A 6,763-nucleotide genomic window follows, 5' to 3' on the forward strand; every position below is an offset into this window, starting at 1 on the left:
AGATTAAAGGTGTGTACCACCATGCACCGCCGCCGCCGGAGGTCTTGCAAATACTTTAGTAGAGGGAGTTGGTTCTACAAAGGTGGGTGAGCTGAGATGCTAAATGAAGAGAGATGAAGGCACTCAGAAATATCAACCTTAGGAAACCGCACCCATCCCTAAGGTTGGGGGACAATAGGAAGACTGGTGTTATCAAGGCTTCCCAGGTAAGGCAGTGGTTCTCAACCTTCCTGATGTTGTCACCCTTTAATACAGTTCCTCATGCTGTGGTGACCCCCAACCACAAAACTATTCTTGTTGCTGCCTCATAGCCATAATTTTGCTACTATTATGAATCATAAGTATCTGATATGCAGGATATCTGATATGCAACTCCAAGGGGGTCATGACCCACAGGTTGAGAAACACTGGAGTGAGCTTTATGGCTGGGGCTGTAAGGTGAGGACTGCCCACCGGGTCTGAAGTCATGACAGGAGTTGATAGCATGGGAGAAACACAGAGACTGTGAGGTACCGCTGCAAACAGAGGGAGCGTCCTGTAGTTCACTACTTCCTACCCTTCAGCCTTCTACCAGCCCCTCCCACTGCCTAAACCAACCAGGAAGCCAGAGGTAAGAGGACCTGGAGTGGAGTTCCCAGCGATCCAGTTGACAAGCAGGGGAAGAGCGGAGATGGACGGAGTGAGCTGACAGTAGACCAGGGAGAATGATGGTATGTCAAAGATCTTGCTGTTTTCTGGATATTTGAATGTGTGAGTGTGTATCCATGTGTGCACACCCATGTGCACTTAGTATAATGCTGAGGTGAAGAATGTGAACCAGCTGAGTAACATGCGCAGGCAACTGGACTTCTTTGCATCTCTTTCTCTGCACACTGGGGTTCATAATTAGTGCCTTAGCAATTCATGAGGGCTGAAGGAGGTAAGCTGGGTCTAGAACTTGGAGTGGTCTACAAAGTAGGCAGAGCTCTCTGGACGAGGTTCTTCAAATCTGTCCAGCTGTCGTGTGTGGGGGTCTGGTCTGTTTTCTAACTGCCTCCAGGTTCCTGCCCTGTGTGAGTTCCTGCCCTGACACCCTTTGGTGATGGACTAGATGTGGAAGCATAAGCCAAATAAACTCTTTCCTCCCCAACTTGCTTTTGGTCATGGTGTTTCATCATAGCAATGGTAACCCTAACTAGGACAACCCCTGTCATTTGGGAAGACTGAGTGGCAGGCATGTGTTGAGTTCAGGCAACAGTATATTTAAAAACAGTGTGTGAGAGTTGACTGATGTCCAGGACGATATCAGTACCTTCACTTTACTGTGCTCAGTGTGTGTGTGTGTGTGTGTGTGTGTGTGTGTATGTGTATGTGTGTTATACACGCATGTGCATGCTCCAAGGCCAGGGGAGGGTGTCAGGTGCCTACTCTAACTCTCTGTCTTATTTCTTTGAGACAAGCTCTCTCACTGGACCTGAAGCTAGGCTGCCAGCTAGCCAGCCACAGAAATCCTTGGTTTAGCAGTGTGTACAGACCATGTGCCGCTTGTTACCGGGTACTGGGATTCAAACTCTGGTCCTTGTGTTTGTGCGGCAAACATTAATCACTGAGCCATATCTCCATCCCCTGAACTTGACGTTAGCTCTTTGTAAACGCAGGCCATCTAGCTCTACACAGACGTTCCAGAGCAGAGGGTCCACATCTCAAAACAGGGCTGCTGATGGGCTCCTAGTTTCCACACAGCCCTGTGAGTTAGATATTTTTATCAACTTAGAAAATCAAGGTTCAGAAGCATTGAAAACATCCCAGTGGCTGAGTCCGGGCCTGAGCTGAGCCTTTCCTGTCATCCCTCACCAAAAGTATGGAGTAGAATTTGCTTTTCACTATGGCCAGGACTGTGGGTTGACTGTGGGTCTGAAATGTGAGTAAAGATATCTGTGACAGACGGCCAAATAGCCACAGCATGACCCTAGAGGGTCAGAGCCAAGAGTGTGTGTCAAATGATTCCAGGTCTAGAGTTTTCCAGGCAATGCCAGGTAGCCTTGTCAAAGGGCACAGCTGGCCAGCGGGAGAGGCAGACACAGAGGGCTGTGGTCTTGGTGGGGGAACACAGCTCCTCAGTTCCACCGATTTGACCCTCTTGTGTCACTGTGAATGATTGCACTTGGTAATCAAAAGCTCAGCCAGTGCAGAGTGGGCTCATTTGGACAATTGCTATGTATTTGCAAGGATGAATGTGGACCATTTGTCTATGCCTCGTTGTCTCAGCAGGTCTGGAGCCAATGCTAATGAGAACAGATCCATTTTCCTACAGCGTCATTTCTAGCATGTTACACCTGGCTTTTAAAAAACCCTCTCTGACAGCCCGTTACCTACAGGGACAAGGCTAAGTGCCATGCTGGAATGGCACCCCGTCTCCAGAGCTGGAGTCAGCCTGCCTTTCCAGCTTGACCTCCCTCTGATTCCCACACATGCTGTGCTTCTCCTTTTGTGTGCAGGCCCCAGTCCCCTACCCTCTGCCTCCAACCCTCCCAGCTCAGTACCTTTGCCTGTGACATTGCCTCTTCCTCCTCCATCCCCAGGTGAGGACAGTGCCGTACTCAGTTCAGGGAATCCTCTGTGTCTTTGTCTACTATCCCACTAAGGGCACAAACAGAACTAAGCTGGTGGTTGGGCACTTACATGTAAATTCATTTATTTGTTTAATGTTTATTCGAGTGCCTACTACATATTGGGTACTGGTAGGCATGGCCATTAGGCAGTGGGTTTCAAATAAGAAATAAATCTGACGTGTAGTATGTATCAGCCTCCCGAGGCACCACAATGGCCTGAAACAACATACATTTATTTTGTGGTACTTCCAGTAACCAGACATGTGAAATTAAGGCATTGGCAGAGTCAATGCCTTCTGGAAGCTTCTCCGAGGAAGGTTCTCTTTTGTGCCCCCATTGGCATCCGGTGGCTGACCACCACCTTGGCATTCTCTGGCTCGTGGATACATACTCCAGTTTCCACTCTTTTTCACACTGTTTTCTCTGGGCTTTTCTGTTTCTCTTCTCCCTTAAGGATACTTGTTTTTAGATTTCGGGTCCTTCCTACACCCGCATGATCTCATCTCAAGATCCTCAGCTTAATTACATCTGCAAAGACCCTTTACCAAAGGTTATGTTATTCATGCATACCCAGGGGGAGGGTCATATATATCAGGAAGGCAGCACTCACAGTGTTTTAAGCAAGAAAGGGATTCATTTTCCCTTAAGGAGAAGCCTTGGAGGTTGGTAGCTACCAGCCTTAATTTATTCCCTAACCTCTCTGCGACACTGTTATTCTTTCTCTCATCTCGGCACATAGTTACCTCAGCTCACTATATCTGCAGTGAGGGGTATGTATGTGGCAGCATCAGTCACATTTACCCCTGTCGTCACCAAAGCACAAGCTTTCTAAGATTCCACACAGCAGCTATCTCCTCAGGAAGAAAGGTTTGGGTTTCTCTCCCTCTGAGGTGAAGATGGGTGAGGCAGTGGTTGGCAGTGTTTACCAAGGGTAGGAGATCCATGGTGACTAGCATGGAGTCCCTGTCCTCAGAGAGCTGAGAATTATTTGTCTCAATCCTCAGGATGACCTCAGATTTGTTTGGGGCTGCAAGAACAGATTTGGAGATGGTGAACCTCACATGCACTGTCCGCTTCAATGAGGGACTCTCGTTCCAGTTGCTGGGGTCACTAGCCACATTCTGTCTTCAGTAACCAGAACACTGGAGTCTCTGGTTCAGCTGCAGACAGTCATCTTGTCCAAGGACACACCTTCCATAGCCAATGCCCAATCCTTACATACCTGATCACTGTTGCCTTATGGGAACAATTTTGGAGGCTCACAGAAGCACTTGGCTCCCCGGACCCCAGTCTCACATACTTCTCTGTGGCTTCCCAACAGCCTCCTTTTTGCCTTAGCTGGTAATGAGTGGAGGCAGAGGTCCAGGAAGACAGCCACGCTCAATGGAGTTAAGCATGTGTCATACATAGTTCAACAGGATAGACTACTGGGGATGGTCACCCACATTACATACTGGAAGGAAGGTAGGAGGAAAGACTAGGGAGGGCCCCAGGGAAGATGGTCAGGAGAATCTGAGGCCAGCATGAGGACATGGAGGGAGGCAGGGAGCACCGTAGCTCACATCTTCCAGCTGGCTTCCTTTGTGATGAACCTGTCCTTTTCCAGAGAACCCACAGCCACCTCCACCTGAGACTGCCTGGTCCTCCAGGGGCCAGATCTCTATCCACTCCACTGCTTTTTTGTCTCCAAAACTTGCTCCACTTGACTTATTGGAACGTTGACTTTATGGGGTCATTTGAGATCGTTCAGCTTTGTGACGCATAAGCCTTATTGCCTTATTGTCGCAATGGAGTACCACATGACAGATTTGGACTTTAAAGGAAATCGGTTGCCATGGAAAGGTTTTGAAGGAAAATGATGCTCTTGTCAGTATTATTTTCACTTGAAAGGGAGGAAGGCTGTGTTGACACTGACCACAGGCACGTGTGCATGTAATCATCTTCTGGAGGCCACACTTGGGTGTAGCTGACACTGTGTGCTATGATGTATATAGGTAGGCTTCATTTCTGTTTTTAGAGTGGGGACTTCTTGTCCACCCTGACATCAAGCTCGGTGCAGGAGGACATACTGTTGGCCAACCTACAGGACTTGGCTTTTGTGTAACATTTCTTTGCGACAGCCAACAGCCATTGCCTACCTTATTCTGTTAACAAGCCCCCTTTTCTGTTTAGAGGAACTGATCCTCTTCCACATTGTGTAATGACCGTAAAACTCATTCATATTTTCAGGTTTCAGGGTCCTGGGCTGTAGGAAGAGGCTTGTGGATTGGGAAGGCAACTCCAAGACCAAGCAGATTTCGGGGCACGGAGCTTACTCTTTTCCAACAGTGGATGAGATGTACCTGAACTTGTTTGTGATCCTCCTCACGCCTTCCTCCCTATCACACTTTCCAACATCCCAGGCAAAGCATAGCAAAGGGCTGATCTAGGGAGACTCAGAGAGAGGCTCTCTCAGCCTCAATATCTGTTCATGCCCGAGATGAACCCATGCTAGTAACTCGCAACTTCTAGACTCAGTAAATACGCTTTTGCTTATGTTGGCTTGACTAGTGTGTTTTTGTGGCTTGCAGCCAGAAGAATTCCACCCAGGACCAGCTTCATCCAGACACTTTGTCATCTATTGCTTGCTCTGTCATTGCCGTTGTTTTTCTCTCTTGTAAGTTTAACAATTGGTGATAAATCCATGATGTACGGGGGAAACAAATCTAACTATGAGAATGCTGGTTACAGAGTTACTAATAAATAATATCAAATATGGAAAAACACATAGCATGTGTAATAACCTGTTGTCTAGGACATGAAGTCCTGAGCATAATGCTCACAGAGGGCTTTGGCTCTACACGGAGTTCTCATGTCCTATCCAGGAGACAGTCCCTTGACAATGTCGCATATCAACTCAAGGATGGGCTGACTTGTCGTTTTTGTTTTTTTTTTTTGTTTTGTTTTTTGTTTTTTTTTTTTTAGCTCTGGCTTTACCCTTGAAACCCTCCCTCCCCTACGGGAGACTCTTGTGGGGAGGACTGCTTCTCTGTCCTTTGGGTGGGCTGCTAGAATTCTAAGGGTCAGAACTGAGCTGTGTCTCTTCTCCAAAAGAAGCAGAGAGGGAGAGTCTCCCCCACATGGGCTGTTACATCATGCTTCCCTCCCTGCGTTCAACAAACTCCTCCAATGTCCTGTCTTCTGCTAACTGACCCCATGACACAGGTCTGGCAGCCAGAGCTTGTTCCCTCTGACACAAGAGACTGACCAAAAAGGAGTCTGGTGATTTTACCAGCCAAATATGGCACCCTGGTACGCTGACAATCTCACATTAAAGCCCCATGTAGTCGAACAGATACTGGAGAAGGCTCTGTAGAGAGTCCCTGATCTCTCTGAAGACCAGAGCTGCCAATGAAGAAACTAACTGACTTCGACCCTCTCCCTGAGGTGTCGTGAGCCCAACTCTTAGGACAAGGAGGAAGAGTGAGGAGTGGTTCCACCCTGGACAGACATTAGCACAAGTTATTGTTCATCTCCAGGGTCCATTCAGTCTTCCAAAGAAAATCGTTTATGAACTATTTGGTCCTCTTGGTCCATTCATTCTCCCTAATAATCATTTCCTAGGCTTCGAAAAGAATGGCCTACATCCTCCCCACCCCCTTCCTCTGCTCCCAAGACAGATCTATGAATATCAAAACCTCTCTGGCTAAGTGGGTAATCGCACTCCGGTGACTTCCCCCTATACACATTAAATACATCTGTATGCTGTTTTCTCCTATTAATCTGACTGTTGTCAGCTCATTCCAGCAAACCTTCAGAGGATGAAGACATTTTCCCTTTCTCTCATGATGATGAATTAGGGGCTTTCAAGGAGATTGATGCCTGAGAGCTGCGGAGACAGATGCTGTGTTTGGTTGGCAGTGTAGTTTCCAAGCTGGAGCTCATGGCATAAACCTGTAAGAGGAAGCTCAGGGAGTCACTGGATGACCTGAGTTCTACCACATGGACGCAACCACTGGGGAAGCTATTTCCAGAGAAGGAGAATAGAGCAGGTGTGGGGTGATCAAGGAGGAGACAGAGTCTCTTCAGCCTCTCTTCTTCTTGACCCCAGCTGCTTCTGGGAGGCTTGTTCTTTGCCTCAACGTGTATGTCAGGGGATACCTAAAGTCTGCACAATCCATCTCAATCTTCAC

This window comes from Peromyscus eremicus, chromosome 10, assembly GCF_949786415.1.
Source record: "Peromyscus eremicus chromosome 10, PerEre_H2_v1, whole genome shotgun sequence".
Taxonomy (NCBI): domain Eukaryota; kingdom Metazoa; phylum Chordata; class Mammalia; order Rodentia; family Cricetidae; genus Peromyscus; species Peromyscus eremicus.